Source organism: Oncorhynchus clarkii, chromosome 15, assembly GCF_045791955.1.
Source record: "Oncorhynchus clarkii lewisi isolate Uvic-CL-2024 chromosome 15, UVic_Ocla_1.0, whole genome shotgun sequence".
In the NCBI taxonomy this organism is placed as follows: Eukaryota; Metazoa; Chordata; class Actinopteri; order Salmoniformes; family Salmonidae; genus Oncorhynchus; species Oncorhynchus clarkii.
In genome coordinates, this window is record NC_092161.1 from 33,892,453 (window position 1) to 33,911,786 (window position 19,334).

At 42.6% G+C, this 19,334-nt stretch overlaps 2 pseudogenes; both read left to right on the forward strand.

The window, feature by feature from the left end:
* Positions 1 to 4,998: 4,998 nt before the first annotated feature.
* Positions 4,999 to 9,638, forward strand: LOC139366840 (uncharacterized; annotated as a pseudogene).
* A 280-nt stretch (positions 9,639 to 9,918) lies between these two features.
* LOC139366841 (uncharacterized) lies at positions 9,919 to 11,093 on the forward strand (annotated as a pseudogene).
* Positions 11,094 to 19,334: the final 8,241 nt, after the last annotated feature.

A 19,334-nucleotide genomic window follows, 5' to 3' on the forward strand; every position in this document is an offset into this window, starting at 1 on the left:
GAAACAACCCAGCAGATGTGCTCACGAGCGGGCCGCTAAGGGAATTATTTCCCACAATGATCCAGGACTCCTTATAACCAACTGCAGAGTACACACACAGAGGGAGTACGTCCCCCTAGAAGCAGAGAATGTGTACTGTGAACACATTCCACCTGCGTTGCATTCGAGTTGGACCGGGGCTTACTGGACCACCCATGCAGTTAAGCACGTCCAGCTAGACACTGTCCATATGTTGACCCAACTCCAAAAGTTCACAGTCACCCAGTCAGAACTAGCAGAGCCCAGGCGAGAAAAACAATTTGTCGGGGCGCTACTCTCGATAGGTGCAGCCGTAGAGTCACTATTTGCTCTGCCGTCAAAGCAGTCAGTCTAGCCACAGTCAAGAGAAATGTTAGGGAGACTACCGAAGAGATGCCACTTATTTATTTATTTATTTTTAACCTTTATTTAATCGGGTAGGCCGGTTGAGAACAAGTTCTCATTTACAACTGCGACCTGGCCAAGATAAAGAAAAGCAGTGCGACATAAACAATAACATAGAGTTACACAAACAAACGTACAGCCAATAACACAATAGAAAAATGTATGTACAGTGTGTGCAAATGTACAAGAGTAGTGAGGTAAGGCAATAACTAGGCCATGGAGGCGAAATAATTACAATTTAGCATTAACACTGGAGTGATAGATGTGCAGATGAAGATGTGCAAGTAGAGATACTGGGGTGCAAAAGAGCAAGAGAATAAGTAACAATATGGGGATGAGGTATTTGGGTGTGCTATTTTCAGATTTACAAGCCACATTCACAGTGCTTTTTGTGTAGCGCAAATGTAAGTTAATTAAAAAAAACTTCAGCTAGTTTAGTGCAGTTTAGTCTAGTGACATGTCTGCTGCTGATGTCTGACACCCTTTTATGGCCTGTACAAACTGTCCAAATACAACTATAAAGCTGTTGTTAAACAAGGCCGTCTGAGCCATTTCAGCCGCCCCGGGCTTCCTGTCTGCTGCATCGACTGCTGCCTCATCTTCACACAGCTGATTGAAATGTTGATCCAGCTGCTGATGCTGGGCCTCAAGTGTCTCCGGGTATGAGGCCTCGGTCTCCATCATGAAGTTCAGGTATTTGCTGGTTGTGCTTGCAGTGTTTTCTCTTTCCTGATAAAATATATCAGCAGAAGTAATGACATGTACAGTACAGGAAAAATAAATGTACTGACTCCATATCAAACTTGAGGACAGCCAGTGTGAGTGCTGTTTTGTTCGCCAACCATGTATTGTCTGATCAATGTTATTAAATATTATCCAGCAAAGGCCAGTGTTGGTCCAACCATATATACCAATCAGGTACATCAATGAGGCAAATAATAAAGGTCTTGGGTCAGAATATGATGAATTGAATCAGTGTGACACTTGAAGGCATACATTACTATATCCACACGGTCTCCATGAATAATGTTTAGGAACTTAACACTGCCACAAAAGCCCTCTGTGGATACGATTTCCCACCCCTGTTGAAGTGTGACTAGGGCTTAACAAGTGATCATGACAATCAATTGACATTGAACTGTTTACCAACTGAGAATGGACCTTTGGTGCCTTGGGGTGCAAGGCTTAGTGGTTGCAGGAGCATTGTTTCTGTCAATGGACCCTGGGTGTCTGGGGGTGCAGGGCTCTGAGGTTGAGGGTTCAACATTCGAGCACACAGCTTCCTCTGAGTCTGTAGGTTCATGAATTTCCTCTAAAAAGTATGTGTTTGTTTGTATAACGTAAAGTTGGATATCCGGCTAACGTCAAACAATTAGCTAAGTCCATGGTGTTGGCCTTCCATGGATGTTTATATGACCTGTTATCGAACCTGGTTCACATTGTATCGCAGTGCTCACTCTCACATGCTACAACTAGCAACGCTAAAGACATTGATAGCTAGTTGAAAACAATGTATTTTAATTTTGTATTTATTAGGATCCCCATTAGCCAATGCTAATGACAATAGCTGGTCTTACTGGGGTCCAACACATAACGAAAAATACATAATAGACAAAACACTTTACATACATTTATAAACATTAACATGTAGTGTGTGTGTCAGTTACACATACATGTTAGTACATACACACAACAAGTAGGTCACATAGGGGAGAGTGTTTGTGCCGTGAGTTGTTACTTTATTAGTTTTTTTAAACCAGGTTTGCTGTTCACTGCGAAGGGAGTTCCATGCACTCATTGCTCTGTATAATACTGTACGTTTCTGGGGAGTGTGAAAATACCCTTGGTGGCATATCTGGTGGTGTGTGTGTGTGTGTGTGTGTGTGTGTGTGTGTGTGTGTGTGTGTGTGTGTGTGTGTGTGTGTGTGTGTGTGTGTGTGTGTGTGTGTGTGTGTGTGTGTGTGTGTGTGTGTGTGTGTGTGTGTATGTGCTGTATGTAAGTTGACTATGCAAACCATTTTGGAATTTCCAACACATTAATGTTACTTATAAAAACAAGAAGTGATACAGTCGGTCTTTCCTCAACTCTTAGCCAAGAGAGATTGAATCTTTATGTTTTGACCATAACAGTTTACAATCTAAGGTACACCAAGTAATGTTGATTCCTCAACTTGTTCAACAGCCACACCATTCATTACCAGATTCCGCAGAGGTCTAGTACTTAGGCAATTATTTGTACCGAATACAAAGCTCTTAGTTTTAGAGATGTTCAGGAACACTTTTTTACTGGCCAACGATTCCAAAAACTGACTACAACTCTTTGCTAAGGGTTTCAGTGACTTCATTAGCTTTGGTTGCTGATGTGTATATGGTTGAATCATCAGCATATATGGATACACATGCTTAATTTAATGCTAGTGCCTTAGACCGCTGCGCCACTTGGGAGGCACCTCTGTCAGTTTCTTGACAGGTGCATGTATGTTTATCAATAATTGGAAGAAGTTCAGTGTCTGGATGCTTCTTATTAATCACAACAGACCAACAAATATATAGCATCCATATAAGAGTCAAAGCTAATTTTTGTTGTATGATCTCATCCAATATTTTAAGGCCAGCTTTTGGAACTTTGGGCTTCCTGCATATAGCCAATACATTGTGATCACTGCATTCCAATGGGTACAAATATAACTTTAGAACCAAATTCCTACAGTATCATTAAACATGCAATCAATACATGTGGATGATGTTTTTACTGTAGTGCTTCAAACACCCTGTTAGTTTGATTAATAACATTCAGAGTCTGTTAATCAGTTGGTGTTTGTAAGTGTGTTTGTGCTTCGGGGTTGAAGCTACGAACCCATAGGCTTGGCTCTCTTATCCCGTTCAGGCTTTTGGGAGGGGGGTTGGGCAATAAGCCTGTCATAGAGGATGTATGCAATGTCCCCACACACACTGGCAGCTTTCATGACAGCTATAAGCTTCAGAATAGTCCTTATTGAGGAAGATGTTTGCGAAAGTATTCACCCCCCATGGCATTTTTCCTATTTTGTTGCCTTACAACCTGGAATTTAAAAACATTATTTTGGTGGGGGGGTTCTATTATTTGACTTACACAACATGCCTACCACTTTGAAGATGCTAAATATTTTTTATTGTGAAACAAACAATAAGACAAAAAACTTGAGCGTGCATAACTATTCAATACTTTGTAGAGCCACCTTTTGCAGCAATTACAGGTCTGCAAGTCTCTTGTGGTATGTCTCTTTAAGCTTGGCACATCTAGCCACTGGGATTTTTGCCCATTCTTCAAGGCAAAACTGCTCCAGCTCCTTCAAGTTGGATGGGTTCCGCTGGTGTACAGCAATCTTTAAGTCATACCACAGATTCTCAATTGGATTGAGGTCTGGGCTTTGACTAGGCCATTCCAGGACATTTAAATGTTTCCCCTTAAACCACTCAAGTGTTGCTTTAGCAAGAAGATTCTGATATTTTTTTATAACCCAACCCTGATCTGTACTTCTCCACAACTTTGTCCCTGACCTGTTTGGAGAGCTCCTTGGTCTTCATGGTGCCACTTTCCTGGTGGTGCCGCTTGATTAGTGGTGTTCCAGACTCTGGGGCCTTTCAGAACAGGTGTATATATACACTGAGAGCATGTGACAGATCATGTGACACTTAGATTGCACACAGGTGGACTTTATTTAACAAATTATGTGACTCTGAAGGTAAATGGTTGCACCAGATCTTATTTAGGGGCTTCAAATCAAAGGGGGTGAATACATATGCACGCACCACTTTTCCGTTTTGTATTTTTTTGTGTGTTCTTTTTTTCATTTCACTACACCAATTTAGACTATTTTGTGTATATCCATAACATGAAAAACAAATAAAAATCCATTTAAATTACAGATTGTAACGCAACAAAATAGGAAAAACGCCAAGGGGAATGAATACTTTTGCAAGGCACTGTACCTTGTCTTTGAACCTCAGGAACTTGACCACTATTATATTACCGTGCTGATCATCACTGCTTGGCGACATCATGGCTTCAAATATCACTGCCGGTGATGTTGAATCCAGTGTCCCACTGGTTTCGAAACACCAGGAAAGTTTTGCAGTCTGAGACACTTTTGACGTTGTGGTCTTTTATATTTTTTATATTCTTGTTTGAGTTTCTTAATGTATTCTCTGCACTGTTTTACTGACCGATGGATTCCCATCTCAGCTAACATATCTGATATTTTTTAGAAGACCTTTTCATTCTTAGTGGAAGAATCCAGTTGCCTCTGGATGCTGGTGTTTGTCCAGATGCTCAAAAGCACTTGGACATCTCCAACTGACCAATTCTCTCCTTCCACTGTGACATCATTGTGTGAGACTAATCATTGAGTTCAGCCATTTGTAACCCTACCCACTGGCCTACTTGGTTTGAGGTCAGTACCAGATATCCAACTAGGCTGTATATCCAGCTTGGTTCGAGGAATAAAGCGGGCCATGGGCAAGAGCAAATGAAAAAGGAACCATGATATTCACAGCACGGCATGGCCCTGCAATGGAAAAATGCCATAAGGGGCCATGTCAAATAATTTCAGCCTCCTGAGGGAGAAGAGGCACTGCCGTGCCTTCTTCGAACTATGCTGGTGTGAGAGGACCATGTTATGTTCACACCCCCCCCAACCCCCCCTTTTGGTAGGAAAAGAAGTTGGAGAAGTTGGAGGATATTTCTCATCCACTCATGTCCTCAGCACCTTGACTCAGTCTCAGGTCTTTTGCAGACTCCATCAGGTTTTCTTCCAGAATGGTCCTGTATTTGGCTCCATCCATCTTCCCATCAATTTTAACCATCTTCCCTGTCCCTGCTGAAGAAAAGCAGGCCCAAACCATGATGCTGCCACCACCATGTTTGACAGTGGGGATGGTGTGTTCAGGGTGATGAGCTGTGTTGCTTTTATGCCAAACATAACGTTTTGCATTGTTGCCAAAAAGTTCCATTTTGGTTTCATCTGACCAGAGCACCTTCTTCCACATGTTTGGTGTGTCTCCCAGGTGGCTTGTGGCAAACTTTAAACGACACTTTTTATGGATATCTTTAAGAAATGGCTTTCTTCTTGCCACTCTTCCATAAAGGCCAGATTTGTGAAATATACGACTGATTGTTGTCCTATGGACAGAGTCTCCCAGCTCAGCTGTAGATCTCTGCAGTTCATCCAGAGTGATCATGGGCCTCTTGGCTGCATCTCTGATCAGTCTTCTCCTTGTATGAGCTGAAAGTTTAGAGGGACGGCCAGGTCTTGGTAGATTTGCAGTGGTCTGATACTCCTTCCATTTCAATATTATCGCTTGCACAGTGCTCCTTGGGATGTTTAAAGCTTGGGAAATCTTTTTGTATCCAAATCCGGCTTTAAACTTCTTCACAACAGTATCTCGGACCTGCCTGGTGTGTTCCTTGTTCTTCATGATGCTCTCTGCGCTTTTAACGGACCTCTGAGACTATCACAGTGCAGGTGCATTTATACGGAGACTTGATTACACACAGGTGGATTGTATTTATCATCATTAGTCATTTAGGTCAACATTGGATCATTCAGAGATCCTCACTGAACTTCTGGAGAGAGTTTGCTGCACTGAAAGTAAAGGGGCTGAATAATTTTGCACGCCCAATTTTTCAGTTTTTGATTTGTTAAAAAAGTTTGAAATATCCAATAAATGTCGTTCCACTTCATGATTGTGTCCCACTTGTTGTTGATTCTTCACAAAAAAATACAGTTTTATATCTTTATGTTTGAAGTCTGAAATGTGGCAAAAGGTCGCAAAGTTCAAGGGGGCCGAATACTTTCGCAAGGCACTGTATACCAACCAGCCTGTTGTGTCCATCCAATGCTCTTTTCCATCTCCCCTCATTTCCTCAACGTATATCCATTCACTATTGTTTTCCATTCCCCTCCCCTCCTCTGTTGCATATCCGTCTCCTATCTCTGTTATATCCCGCTCATCTCCCTTCTGACAATACCCTGATTCCCAGTGCAATTACACTTTAAGAAGTTAATCATACTGGTTGACACTCAGCTCATTCTCACCCACAGATTCATGTTATTTGCTCTCTTTCTGTCTCTCTAGGAGTGTAAAATTGTGATCTTAATGTTAAGAAAAACATAATTATAATTATTTTGTTTTCTTTAGCTGCAGAAAAAAAATTGCAGAGTGGGTAAATTTCCACAACAACTAAACGTGTTGGAAGTTCGAGGCTCAACTTCTCTACTGTTTTGGTGCCCTGGCTACCATTCTGTGAACAGTGTGATACAAACCCATGCACATAAGCAGATACTGTATGTGGCAGAGTGAGAGTGAAGTGTTGCATCTCACTCATCTCAATATCCTCGCCTATTCATTAATGATATTGTGAAACATTGCATGCCAAGAAATTGCGACATGAAGAATTACATTTCGGGTTAAAGCTTTTTATTGCTGATAGATAGGCCTAGTGCACGGTTCTGACTGTCTGCCTGGTGGCCGACCTGCCTACACTGTGCCCCTCCCCTTTCTCTCCATCCCTTGCTAGCTCGCTATGAAAGATGCAAGTGTTTGTGTTCTCAAAAGTAGTCTCCTCTATTCCAAAATACTGAATCTTAGGAGTCAATTCCTAGCGGAATCGAATTTTGACACAGAGAAATGAGAGTCGACATTGGGAGTTTACGTGCAAGGAGTGAAGGAATAAATTATTTTGGATTCGACTCTCCACCACTATGACATCGTCGTTAACAGTTTAAAAAATGGAAGAAAAATGCAAGCGACAGCAATATGATATATGGCAATACTTTAATAACTTAAATGAAAAGGAAATGCAAACTTTGCAAGGTGGAATTGGGGTACACCATCTGAAAGGTATGCAACCTGATATTTCCAAACCGTTGCTAGCTGCAGCACAGCTCCATTATGGATTCAAGTAGAATTTTATGAATTACAGAAAACCCTTTAAATGTTAAGAAATGTCTCGACCCAAGCACACACTCACTCTCTCTCGCTCTCTGTCTCTCTCTTCTCACTTTCTCTCTCGATCACTGATTAAACAGAGTCCACTTCTCCCCGTCTTCCCTCACGTTCCCCCGCAGTGTCCTCTTATCTTGGAGGACGGGTGTCGAGGACTGTGTGTGTGTGTGTGTGTGTGTGTGTGTGGGTGGGTGGGTGGGTGGGTGGAGGAACGTATGCCTGTTAGAGGAGGGTTAATTAGGGCTTTACTTTAGACTCACAACTCTGTCTGAAGAAGCCCCCAGTATAGTTTTATGTCAGTCTTCACAGGACTGTTAATATGATGTATGAGGAGAGGGAGAGCAGATTGGTCTTTATTCTGTGCTTCATTCTATAGCTACAGGACTCCTGATATCTCGAGGAGTGATCTACTTTAAGGTGCTGGCTGTCTTCACAGTAGCCTACTTAGTGTGTGAACTGCTGACTGCTCATAACTTGCAGATGATTGTTGACACATCAACCAGGATTAAGGGGCAGGGCAATTTGTGACTGTTGTTGTTTTGGTAATCAGAGGTTGTATTTTAGGCAACCAGCAATTAGTACCAGCAATTAGTACCAGGAGGTATGCGCTTCGCCTCTGCAAAGGCAATTAGTCTCAGTACTCCAATCTTCCCTGTTTTCTCAGCTGCAGCTGTAAGAGGCAGTTGTGTCAGCGGTGGTCTCGTAGTAAAACTAAGACCATCGCTGAAACAAAGATGGTTCTGCCGAGTTATTCGAGGAGAGGAAAGGCTCCACACTCTTTCACTTGAGTATCTTAGTTATTTTCAGATTCTCATTATGCTCTTTCGTAGCTTTGGCAACTATGTGTGTGTTTTAAATTCCTGTTCGCTCCTCTCCCTGTAGGCTTTACAGATTCTCCCCACCCCTTGGCTGCAACCCTTCTAATTTAGTGTACAAGGCGCACAACACCCATGTGGAATTCCTGGTCTGGTCTCTGGCAGCGTTTGGAACTGCCAATCTGTATCAAGATCGCAACGTTCATCTCACCCTATGCTGCCCTTTAGTACATTGACTTTTGGCCTTGACAGAGACATGGATCACCCCAGAGAACCCTGCTACTCCAGCTGCTCTCTCTTCATCCGACTACATTTTCTCTCATAGCCCGAGAGCATCTGGTCATTGCGGTGGTGGCACACGCTACTCATTTCTCCTAAATTTAGATGTTCTATTTTCTCCCTCACTCACCTGTCAATCTCTTCATTTTGAATTCCATGCTGTCACTGTAGCTCAAGCTTAACATTGTTGTCATCTATTATCCACAAGGTGCCCTTAGAGAGTTCCTCAATGAGCTTGACACCTTGTAAAGCTAATTTCCTGATGATAACTCTCTGCTCCTTGTACTTAGTGACATCAACCTCCCGACGTCTGCCTTCGATACATTTCCTTCCAACTCTCTCTTTCCCCTCCTTGCCTCTTTTGACCTCACCCTTTCCCAATCACCTGCAACTCATCAGGCAGGCAATACGTTTTACCTCATCTTTACTACTAATCTCACTGTAACCCCATTCCAGGTCTTTGATCATTACTTTGTTTCCTTTTCTGTCTCCCTTTCTTCCAACAGTAGCCACTCAACCCTACCCAGATGGTCATGCACCGTCACAATCTTCACTCTCTCGATCCCACTACTCTCTCCTCTTCAATGCTATCATCTCTCACTTCTGCTCAATAATTTTCCCTCCTGTCTCCTGATTCTGCCTCTTCGACCCTACTCTTGTCACTTTCTGCATCCTATGACTCGCACTGTCCCCTTTCCTCCTAGACGACTTGGTCCTCCCCTCCTGCTCTGTGGTTGAGTGACTCATTGATAGCTTACAGAACAGGGCTGAGGGCAGCTGAACGAAAATGAATGAAAACTAAACTTCCAGAGGACCTATCATCTTTTCACTCTGTCCTCTCTACCTTCTCTTACTATCCGCTGCTAAAGCCACTTTTTATGACTCTGCATTTCAATCCTCTGGCTATAACCCTAGGAAACTATTTTCCAACTTCTCCTCCCTCCTTAATTCTCCACCCCTCCCCCTCCCTCCTGCCTCTCTGCGGACGAGTTTTCAACCACTTTGAAAAGAAGGTCGACGACATCCACTCCTCATTCACTCAGGCAATTGAGTCCACTGGTCCCACTCACACAGAACAACCCTATGCCTTGACCTTTTTCTCCCCTCTCTCTCCAGATGAAATCCTGTGACTAGTGAGGTCCGGCTACCCAACAACCTGCCCACTCGACCCATCACCATTCCTCACTTTCCTCATCAACTCATCCCTAACCACTGGCTGAATTTTGTTTTCAAAATAGCCCAAGTTGCTCCCTTCCTCAAGGAACCAACACTCGACTCCTCTCTGAGGTAAAACATTACATACCACTATCCCTTCTTTCTTTTCTTTCCAGAACACTTGATTGTGGTCTCTGACCAACTCTCTCGCTATCTCTTTCAGAACGATCTTCTTGACCCTAACCAGTCAAACTTCAAGATGGGTCAGTTAACCGAGACTGATCTTCTTTGTGTCACGGAGGCTCTCCTGACTGCCAAAACTGACTCTCTCTCCTCTGTTCTCATTCTCCTACATCTATCCGCTGCCTTCGACACTGTGAACCATCATATCCTTCTCTCCACCCTCTCAGGGCTGAGCGTCTCAGGCTCTGCACACTCTTGGTTTGCATCCTACCTGGCAGGCCGCTCCCACCAGGTGACATGGAGAGGATCTGTGTCTGCATCATGTACTCTTACTACTGGGTTCCCCCAGGGCTCGGTTCTTTTCCTCTTCTCTCTATACACCAAGTCACTCGGCTCCATCATGGTCTCTTCAGCATGGTCTCTCCTATCATTGCTATGCAGATGACACTCAACAAAATGTCTCCTTCCGTCCCTCTGACACCCAGGTGGCGACATGTATCTCTGCGTGCCTAGCAAATATGTCAGCTTGAATGTAGGCCCACCACCTCAAGCTCAACCTCGACAAGACTGAGCTGATCTTCCTGTCGGGGAAAGCCTGTCTGCTCCAAGACCTCTCCTTCACGGTTGACAGCTCCACAGTGTCCCCCTCCCAGAGTGCAAATGACCTTGACGTGACCCTGGACAACAGCCTGTCATTCAAAGCAGTGAATTGCTCCTGCAGGTTCATGCTCTACAACATCCATAGAGTGTGACCCTACCTCACACAGGAAAAGGGCGCAGGTCCTAATCCAGATACTTGTCATCTCCCGTCTGGGCTACTGCAACTCGCTGTTGGCTGAGCTTCCCACTTAGGTCATCAAACCCTTGCAACTCATCCACAACACTGCAGCCCACATGGTCTTCACCTTTCCCCAGTTCTTCAATGACACCCTACTCCGCCGCACATTTCACTGGCTTCCAGTCGAAGCTCGATTCTACTACAAGACGATGGTACTTGCCTATGGAGCAGCAAGAGGAACTGCCCCTCCCTATCTCCAGGCTATCCTCAAACCTTACACCCCAACCCAAGCATCCCATTCTGCCACCTCTGTTCTCTTGGCCCTCCCACCCCTACGGAATGGCAGCTCCCTCTCAACCCAGTCCAAGCTCTTCTCTGTCCTGGCACCCCACTGGTGGAACCAGTTTCCCCCTGAAGCTAGGAGAGCATAGTCCCTGCCCATCTTCCAAAAACACCTGAAACCCAACTCTTAAAGAGTTTCTTAAATAATCCCACAGCACCACCCTCTCAACCCCTTCTAACCACTGAGGAAAGTGAGAGGAGAGGGTAGGACAGAGGATATGGACAGGGGGGTTTCACACCTCTGAGTCAATACATATTAGAATCAACTTTGGCTACAGATGTGCGTCTTTCTGGCTAAGTCTGTAAGAGCTTTACACACCTGGATTGTACAATATTTTCAAAAAATATTCAGCTCTGTCAAGTTGGTTGATGATCATTGTTTGACAGACATTTTCATGTCTTGCCATAGATGTTCAAGCTGATTTAAGTCAGAATAGTAACTAGGCCCCTCAGTAACTTTCAATGTTGTCTTGGTAAGCAACTCCAGTGTATATTTGGCCTTGTATTTTAGGTTATTGTTTCAGCTTTAAATTTGTTATTATCTGTCAAAATTGCAATATAAATTGTATTATGGGGTATTGTGTGTAGGCCAGTGACACATCTCAATTGAATCCATGATAAAAAATTCAGTAGACCTATGGTCTCATGTGGATAGGTAGTTTCCAACAGGCCAATATTCAACATAGTTTAGCACAGAAACATGGTGATTAACTACAATGACCATAATCCATTGCACTCCCTCCTACTTGTCCGGTCTGTCTGGGGCAGACAGCAGACGTAGAGAAGAGAGAACAGGCAATCAAGAGGGATCGAAAGCAGTTGCTTTGTGAGGTATTGCTACCTGAACATTCATTATCTAAGTTATTAATAGTTTGTATTCAGCAGTGATAGCCTTATTTACATTACTAAATACTACTACTAAAATAGTGATTTTGTCAGACAGCATAGGCAGCAGGTCTATAGAGATGAGATTATGACTTGGAATGAAATACTAAAGTAGAAAAAAAACGAAGATTTATTAAAGTAAAATAACGTGTATAGTATATGGTAGATATATAGTAGATGGTTAATAAGTGATAAGCAGCAATGGGTAGTCTCTACCATCATGGAACTTTTGTTAATTGTTTTATTCTGTTACAGCGTTCAACCCATATTATGCATAGTGCATTTAATGTCTAATCAAATTGGAAACAGTAATTCTTTTTTAAGAATCGAACCGAAACAGCCTCAAAAAGCACTAATTACTCATTACTCGTAGCCACTACCCTATGGGCCCTGGTTAAAATGGAATAGGGAGTCATTTGGGACACAGTTTATGTAAACGGTATGGAATATTGCTGTTTTGTGATGCAGTTAGCCACATAGTCACTCTGGGGCTTACACACTTATTGTAATGTTCCCCCGGAAATGCATCCTACTTGATTTAAAGGACTTAGACTAACATCATAAATTTGGCATGGATCCTCAGATCCTCAAAAGGTTCTACAGCTGCACCATCGAGAGCATGGTTGCGTCACTGCCTGGTATGGCAACTGCTAGGCCTCTGACCTCAAGGCACTATAGAGGGTAGTGTGTATGGCCCAGTACAAGCATCCTGCCATCCAGGACCTCTATACCAGGCGGTGTCAGAGGAAGGCCCTAAAAATGGTCAAACACTCCAGCCACCCTAGTCATGGAGCGTCACCGGAGTGCCAAGTCTAGGTCCAAGAGGCTTCTAAACAGCTTCTACCCCAAGCCATAAGACTCCTGAACATCTAATCAAATGGCTACCAATACTATTTGCATTGCCCCCCCCCCCCCCCCCCACCGTTCTTTTACACAGCTGCTACTCTCTGTTGTTATCTATGCATATTTACTTTAAAAACTCTACCTACATGTACATATTACCTCGACTAACCAGTGCCCGCGCACATTGACTCTGTACCCCCTGTATATAGTCTCGGTATTGTTATTTTACTGCTGCTCTTTATTTACTTGTTCCTTTTATTTCTTATTCGTATTTTTTAAACTGCCTTGTTTAAAGTGGCTAGCAAGTAAGCATTTCACTGTAAGGTCTACAGTTCTTGTATTCGGCGTATAAGAATATTTTGAAGATAAATACACAACGCAGAGGATGAGAGGACAAGAGTACTAAACTAAATATTGTACTAATGGTCAATAGGGAATTGTCAATGTAAATAGGAGTTGGGTTTCAGCTCAACATCTGTTTAGAATATGTGGAATGTCACTCCTGAACTCAGAGCTATGTGTGCTATGTGCTGTACATCGAGTCGGGAGCAGGATACTTGTTATTTGTCCATTAACCAGTCAAACTGCAAGGACTTCTGATTGGTCAATCCCATGCTAGGGTGGGGGGGTTATAAATGGCATCCTGTTCCTTTGTTCAGTGGAGAAAAGCTGAGGACAGGGGAGATTGAACATCTACGTCCCATCATAACATTATGATTTGTCCCTCTCAAATTAACCAATTATTCTTGCTTTGGAGTTTGTGTTATTGAAGAAGGACATAAATTGCTAACAGGCGCATTTGACTAATAACATTTTTTTTAATTATATCTCTCCTGTGGCTCTCGCTTTTCCCATATTTTTTTCATGGAGAGATGAAGGACTGTTGGGTTAAGGTGGGCGAAGGAGGTTGGGAGTGAAGGATGGATGGAAGGAGGGGAAGGGGGGGGTCAATCCTTAAGTCCTTTACATTTCTATTCAAAAAATGTTTTGCTGGGGAACAAACAGAGAGAAGAGCAGAGTATCTGTTTTCAGCCAGACCTTGTGATGTACTGAACAAAATCTGCCGATGAGAGGGCTCTCTCTCTGTGACCGAGTGCTCATGTTTCATTGGTTTAATATTCCATTACTGCAGTCTGGCTTTGGGACAATAATAACACAGATAGTAAATACCAAGCACTTTGGACAGAACAAGAATCATGGCTACTAAATTAGACCATATGCATTACCAGGGAGGATGGTCATTTTCATTACCCTGGTCTGGGCTGCCTGAATTACTCCTTCATTACCAGAGACAGTGTTATTTATGACGTCTATGAATTGTGGGTGGAGGAGTCAAGCGCAGAGAGCAGGTAATTCCGTACGTGGATCTTTTATTCCAATGACAGCGGAAAAACGGACATGCAAAACACAAGGGCGCACGAAACAACCCGTCCAAATAAAAATAGAGATCACACTAGTCAACCAACACCAATAAACAGAGAACAAGCCCGCACACTACCCAGCGGGCCTAGTGCCCTTACATAGCCTACAAACAAAACTAAACTCAAAACAGGTGTAACCAATTAGACCCAACTAACAGAAACAAAAGGAAAGGGAATCGATGGCAGCTAACAGGCCGGCGACGACAACCGCCGAGCGCCGCCCGAACAGGAAGAGGCACCATCTTCGGCGGGATTCGTGACAGACAGGTTCTGTCCCTAATGGCACCCTATTAATGTACTACTTTAAACCAGTTCCCGTAGGGCTCTAGTCAAAATTAGGTTACTATATAGGGAATAGGGTGTCATGTGGGACACAGCCCAAGAGACAGTTAACTCTTTCACAGTATAAACCATCTGAGACAGACACCTTTATTTAGTGACAATGTTTTCTCCCCACTACAACGGTCAACTGTCAAATGCAGCCTATCCATCACATCACACCCTCTATTTACATAGAGCCAATATTAATTCTCATCACTCCAGTGAGAATTGCTATGTAACACTAATTGAGCTTTTCCACTGCAGGGTCGTGCCAGGCCGTGAATATCACAGATCCGGTTTCATTTCCATTTGCCCATGGCCCTTTTAATTCCTGGAACCAAGCGGGATAATCAACCTTGTTTGATATCTGGTACTGAGCTCGAACCAAGTAGGCTGGTTGGTGGGTTTACAAATGGCTGTACTCAATGATTGGTCTCCTTCAATGATGTCACAGTGTCACATATGTTGTTAATACTGATGCTGGAGTCACTAGAATCATTTTTAGAAGAGAAGGTAAATCTGACTAAGAAAGGTACAGCCACAGATATCATGGTAGAGCTACACTGAAGAATAACTCTAAAGCTAAAAACTAATCAAGGAGGCACCAAATTGGTCAGTTGGAGATGTCCAAGAGCTTTTGATCAAATGTTGGCGAGATGGGAATCCATCGGTCAGTAAAACAATGCAGGGAAAGAATACATTTTTTTGAAGAACATAAAAATATTTTGAACAATATAAAAAAGATGAAAGACCACAACAACAAAAATGTATCAGACAGCAATATTTGAAGCCATGATGATGATCAGCACAGTAATACATTATTTTTAGCCAAATTACAATCTAGCTGGTTACCAATGTTTTCAGCATAGCTAGCTGTAGCGTGTGAACCAGGGTCGACAACTCGTCATATAGAAGGCCACCGCTGTGGACTTAGCTATGTGTTTGACTTAACTTCTTCGACATAGGGGGCGCTCTTTTAATTTTTGGATAAAAAACGTTCCCGTTTTAAACAAGATATTTTGTCACGAAAAGATGCTCGACTATGCATGTAATTGACAGCTTTGGAAAGAAAAAACTCTGACGTTTCCAAAACTGCAAAGATATTATCTGTGAGTGCCCCAGAACTAATGCTACAGGCGAAACCAAGATGAAGTTTCATACAGGAAATGCCCCAGATTCTGAACGCGCTGTGTTCCAATGTCTCCTTATATGGCTGTGAATGCGCCAGGAATGAGCTTGCCTTTTCTGTCGTTTCTCCAAGGTGTCTGCAGCATTGTGACGTATTTGTAGGCATATCATTGGAAGATTGACCATAAGAGACTACATTTACCTGGTGTCCGCCCGGTGTCCTGTGTCGAAATTATTGCGTAATCTCTAGGTCCATGCGCGTTCCGTTTCTTCAGAAGAGAAAGTCAACTGCCATGAAGGATTTATCATCATAGATATGTGAAAAACACCTCGAGGAATGATTCTAAACATCGTTTGCCATGTTTCTGTCGATATTATGGAGTTAATTTGGAAAAAAGTTCGCGTTTTAATGACTTCTTTTTTTATTTAAAAAAATAAATAATTCCTACCCAAACGTGATGAAGAAAACGGAGCGATTTGTCAACACAAATAATATTTTTGTAAAAACTGAACATTTGCTATCTAACTGAGATTCTCCTCATTGAAAACATCTGAAGTTCTTCAAAGGTAAATTATTTTATTTGAATGCTTTTCTGGTTTTTGTGAAAATGTTGCATGCTGAATGCCAGGGATAATCCTTTGCTAGGCTATCAATACTGTTACACAAATGCTTGTTTAGCTATGGTTCAAAAGCATATTTTGAAAATCTGAGATGACAGTGTTGTTAACAAAAGGCTAAGCTTGAGAGCAAATTGATTTATTTCATTTCATTTGCGATTTTCATGAATAGTTAAGCCAGAGTATCCAACTTTAAATTATAAAAACATTTTTATACAAACAAACATATTTATACTTTTCAGAGGACATTCCTGAACCTATGGAAGCAGAGGAAGCTGAATGCTCGAATAGTGAAGCCACAACCTCAGAGCACTGCACCCCCAGACAACCAGGACCAATCAACACAATCAATGCTCCTGCAACCCCTGAGCCCTGCACCCCGAGGTGCCAAGGTTCCATTCTCAGTTAGTGAACAGTTCAATGTCAATTGATGTTCATGTTCAGTTGTTTAGCCCAAATCACACAATTTAGCTGTCTTCAACAGGGGTTGGCAATCTTGTCCACAGAGGGCTTTTGTCATGGCAGGGTTGTTTATAAATATTAGTCAAGGAGACAGTGTGGATCTAGGAATCACACTGATTCAATTAATCATACTCTGAACCAAGATCTTTATTATTGGCTGCCCTCAGGTTTGCTTTGGAGTTTGTGCCTTATCACACCTGAACTGTACATGTCATTACTTCTGCCTATATATAAATATTCCCAGGGAAGAGAAAACACACTGCGATCAAATACATGAATTTCATGAAGGAGACGAGGCCTCATACATGGAGACATTTGAGACCCAGAGTGAGCAGCTGGATCAGCATTTTAATTAGCTGTGTGAAGATGAGGTAGCAGCCAGTGCAGCAGACAGGACAGCCAGGGCGGCTGAGATGGTCCAGACCTCCTCGTTTAACAACAGCTTCATAGCTGTATTTGACAGTTTGTCTAAGCCATAAAAGGACGTCAGACACCAGCAGAGATGTCACTAGATTAAACTTGCTGAAGTTCTTATGTAAAATGCATATTTTTTTACTTAAATTTGCACTATAACAAAAGCATTGTGATTGTGGCTTTCAATTACTGTTCATTTAATGTAGCCTACTTAATAACCTCTTCATCCTACCCCCTCCTTTTTCGAACATTCTGTTAAAAATCGCGCAACTTTTCAGCGTCCTGCTACTCATGCCAGGAATATAGTATATGCATATGATTAGTATGTGTGGATAGAAAACACTCTGAAGTTTCTAAAACACGGCTGTGACTATAACAGATTGTGTGTTTCATCGAAAAGCGCAAGAAAAACTGCTCTCTGAAAGCTAAAAATAATTTCCATGCGTCACTTTCATGAGTTGTTAAAAGGGCACAAAATTAATTATGGACCTGCATGCAATTCCTACAGATTCCACACGATGTCGCCATTGTCGTCATTTTCCAGGGAGTTTTTTGTTGGTAAATCCAACTAACTGGATTCAATTTCTTCCGGTCTCCGCCAGGATGTTGTGAAGTGCACATTTTCAGCCATTGATTTGAAGACAAGGAGCTATTGAATACACATCGCCCTGTAATCATTTTGATAGATTATAAACGTTTACTAATACCTAAAGTTGGATTACAAAAGTATTTCGAAGTGTTTTGTGAAAGTTTATCGTCGACTTTTTTAATTTTAAAAAATGACGCTGCGTTTTAAAACAATGTTTTTTTCTGAATTACACAGCTTCCATAGAAAGCTATTTTTGGTATATATGGACCGATTTAAACGAAAAAAAGACCCAATAGTGATGTTTATGGGGCATATAGGAGTGCCAAGAAAGAAGCTCGTCAAAGGTAATGAATGTTTTATATTTTATTTCTGCGTTTTGTGTAGCGCCGGCTACGCTAAATCTTTGTTTACGTCGCATTCAGGCATTTTGGGGTGTTGCATGCTATCAGATAATAGCTTCTCATGCTTTCGCCGAAAAGCATTTTAAAAATCTGACTTGTTGGCTAGGTTCACAACGAGTGTAGCTTTAATTCAATACCCTGCATGTGCATTTTAATGAACGTTTGAGTTTTAACGAGTACATTTAGCATTTAGCGTAGCGCATTTGCATTTCCAGGTGTCTACTTGAGACATCTGCGTCTCAAGTAGGAGCAAGAAGTTTTAAACAATTAAAATAAGGTACATTAGGTCAGATGACCTAATCAGACGATAATTAACTCAATCAACTATATTTTCTCCACCTATGCTATGTTGAGTTGATGTGTGCCCCATTGGCCTAATCATACCATTGTCATGACATTGGCCTGTTGGGGGAGGTTTATGACCCCCATAAATACCCCCCGTTTCTCTCTCTCTACTCTATAGAGTTGACTCTTGAAAAGCCCTTTGTTAACCTAAAGAGTCTGGGAACATCAAAAGGTGGGGGAAAGGAACAATATTTTGGTAATCCAACCAGCTGAAAATATGCGTTGGTACTTAGAGAGTATGATGTCAGATCAGTTGGCGTCTGAGACGTTATTACTGATGATAGGACAACATAAACTTTATCTTGCACCTTATTGCAAGCAACTGTAGTAGCTGTCCTCATTCCAAATAATTTTTGAACAATTCACAATGGCAAATACACATATCATGACTGTCCTGTGAGGATCACAATGGGTCAAATCAGCTTGGCAATGGTTGACAATAGCAAGACCTTTTCTCACCCACAGAAGAGGGGAGGAGGGAACTGGGCCAGTTGAACTGTTTACACCCTGTTATAAATTATAGGAGAGGCCTCCCGGGTGGTGCAGTGGTTAAGGGTGCTGTACTGCAGCGCCAGCTGTGCCACCAGAGATTCTGGGTGCGCGCCCAGGCTCTGTCGCAACCGGCCACAACCGGCCGCGACCAGGAGGTCCGTGGGGCGACGCACAATTGGCCTAGCGTCATCCAGGTTAGGGAGGGTTTGGCCGGTAAGGAAATCCCAGTGACTCCTGTGGCGGGCCAGGCACAGTGCGCGCTAACCAAGGTTGCCTGGCTTCTAGGTGGCAGTGTGGCTTGGTTGGGTTGTGTATCGGAGGACGTGTGACTTTCAACCTTTGTCTCTCCCGATCCCGTACGGGAGTTGTAGCAATGAGACAAGATAGTAGCTACTAAACAATTGGATACCATGAAATTGGGATGAAAAAGGGGTTAAAAAAAATACAAAATAA